The 2,767-nt window shown below is 37.1% G+C and overlaps 1 pseudogene; it reads right to left on the bottom strand.

Annotated features, from left to right (window-relative positions):
- Nucleotides 1–1,741: 1,741 nt before the first annotated feature.
- On the bottom strand, nt 1,742–2,370 carry LOC113739107 (small ribosomal subunit protein eS6-like; annotated as a pseudogene).
- Nucleotides 2,371–2,767: the final 397 nt, after the last annotated feature.

The following is a 2,767-nucleotide window of genomic DNA, read 5'->3' as shown; positions in this document are numbered from 1 at the left end:
GCAATTTGAGTGATTTTTGGTGATAAATATGGAAGAAATTGGTTGGTCAACAACCTTTGGATGACCGCCACTTGTCGCCATGAGATTAACTCTCAATTTTTTCTTTTCCTTGGCTTTTTCTAGTCAATAATTTCGGCCAAGATGAGCTGAGTAAGGGGCTGATATTTTGCACTAATATCAATGATAATTTATGGTAAGAAAGTAGTGGTCAAGTGGTGTGTTCAATCGGTAATGAACAGTACCCGTCGGTTCAAGCCGATTTTCCTTAAATCGCGTATACTAGGGTTATATCTTATAATTCACTAACTTATTATTATTACTTCTAATCACACACTTAATATCATCTAAAACTCACTCTTAATGACCAAATTTGATACACACTCCGTACCGAATAGTCACATTATGAAAAGGCGTAAAAACCCTAATTTGCGATAACTTGAAAACGAAAGGGAAAATCCTTAATTCTATATTCATTTGCACTTATTGTGGAGTGATTGGGTAGTAAATCTATTATAAAGTAATAATTTTCAAATAAAAGGGGATTTTTTAAGGAAAATATAAGGGATTTTACAAGTTCTCACAATCACACTACCAAAATGCACACCAAAACCCTAGTATGCACAAAACCCTAACTTATGCCCTTCCTTTAGAAAAATCATAACTTGAGTTATAAATATAAAAAATTTATACAACTTGGCTTGTTAAAAACTAGACTTCAAATACTAAGAATCTTTAGAAGACATCTCAAAGTGATTTAGTTCATAAGTTGGTCCAAATTGAGCCATAAGCTACTACAACATTCCTATGTTTACTTGTGCAGGGCAGAATTTTCATTCAACTTTGCCAATTTCCTAAAATTTATAGACATTGAATCAAGGGTTAATTACATTTACCTCCCTCGAGATTTGACCAAATAACGAATCGATCCCTGAGATTTGGACAAATAACAGTCCACCCCTTTGAATAACCAGACATTTAACAATCACCCACCTGCTGTTAAGAGACGTTAGTAATTATACTTGACAGTAGGAAAAAGAAAACTTGGAATGACGAAATTGCCCAAATTGTATCCAACTGTCATCAAGATTAATGATAGTCTCAAAAATACCCTTTTCATTAAAAATATATATATGATATTGGGATTATAATTCTTTATCATTCACATCCCAATCACGTTTGACTTGCCTACCTTTATCTGTACAAAAAGAGAGAAGAAAAAGACTTCCCCATTGCCTACCTTTATCTGTACAAAAACAGAAAAGAAAAAGACTTCCCCATTTTTCCCCAAGTTTAACGACCAAAAACTTCAAGAGAACAACAGCAACAAAACTCGGAGAGAATCAAGCTATTTATGTAAAAAACTTGTCGCTACATCATCCACATCATCTACACCAAGCCTGCAAAATCACCCAAAAACTAAACCTTTTTTTTTTAGAAAATAAAATATTCCACATTAACAAATTCGAGTTCGTAACTTAGGCTGTAATACACAAGATCTCGTATAGTTTGCCGAAGAAATCAATTACAGAAGCCTTGAAAAAAATTCCGACTTCCTTAGACATACTCGTGGCAACCATAACAAAGCCGCAGAACTAGCTAGCCTCAGTCAATTGGCAAAAAGAAACACTGCCGACAAAAAGAAACAAACCCAAAACTGCTTTGGAAGGATGGGGTTTACAGACAAGTTCTGCAACATACCTTTCTTCCATTCACTAAGGAATGTATGCTCTATTGTAAATAACTAGGACAATGCACCAACGAAACCCAGCATTCCCTCGGGTTCCAACAAAAGCAGCTTCAGCCTGGTAGCAAGAAGCTTCTGATACTCAGCTGCTTCAGACTTAGCCTTTGCAATCTTCTTCTTCTCATGAGCAATTCTTGCTCTCTTTCTCTGGAGTGTCAATAGGGTAACCAACCTCTGAATCTTGGGAGCTTTGCTAACCTTTTTACCAGCCTTTGTTGTGAAAGTCCTCCTGTATACTTTCTGACATCATCTTCTTTTGACAGATTGAAGAGCTTTCTGATTTTCGAAGCCCTCTTTGGACCTCTCATCCTTGGCTTCTCAATATCAGTGAGTCCAGGCAGGTCATTTTCACCCTTCTTGACAATGACCAAGTTCAGGACAGAGAGGTCGGGGCTAACAAACATACCCCTTGAACTCATCGCCAAGGGCATCACCACTGACTTCCTGTGAGATCCTCTTGTCCCAAAATATGTGAAGTTTTTGGTCACCGTCAATTTCAAGCTTTTTCTTCTGGCATCCTGTGGTGGGATTCGCGATGTTGAACTTCATGATTGAAGCAAACGAGTGGAGGCTGCCGTAGAGAAGAAATGCTCTGTCTTCTTTCTCTCTCTAAAAATGCTCTGTGCCTCACTTGAAGATAGTACCATGCTTGGGCATCCAATAGCTTTCCAACCCTACAGCCTTTGTTGTGAAAAATTTCTCCAGCCACAAAATGTTTGATTTGTAGACAACGCAGGGCAGTTTTTGAGTTTTATCTTGGTCATTTAAGGATTAAGCAACCATAGAAAGATAGGATTTCATGAAAAGAGAGTTCAAGAACAGTGAGAGTGTAGTACGATAATCTGATGTTGGGATTGTGGGGGTTGAAGTGATAAAGTCGCTATTTGTATCGTTTCCTGCCTAAAGGCTAAAATGGTAAGTACATATTTTATATCTTTAAAATTTGATGGAAATCAATAAGGGTTGTTCAGACTTTTGGCTATTTCCGTTCCATATAACTGACAAACTTAACATGGGAGAGTT

Source organism: Coffea arabica, chromosome 4c (assembly GCF_036785885.1).
Source record: "Coffea arabica cultivar ET-39 chromosome 4c, Coffea Arabica ET-39 HiFi, whole genome shotgun sequence".
Classification (NCBI taxonomy): Eukaryota; Viridiplantae; Streptophyta; class Magnoliopsida; order Gentianales; family Rubiaceae; genus Coffea; species Coffea arabica.
The sequence above is the reverse complement of the archived record's forward strand: the minus strand, read 5'-3'. Positions and strand labels throughout refer to the sequence as shown.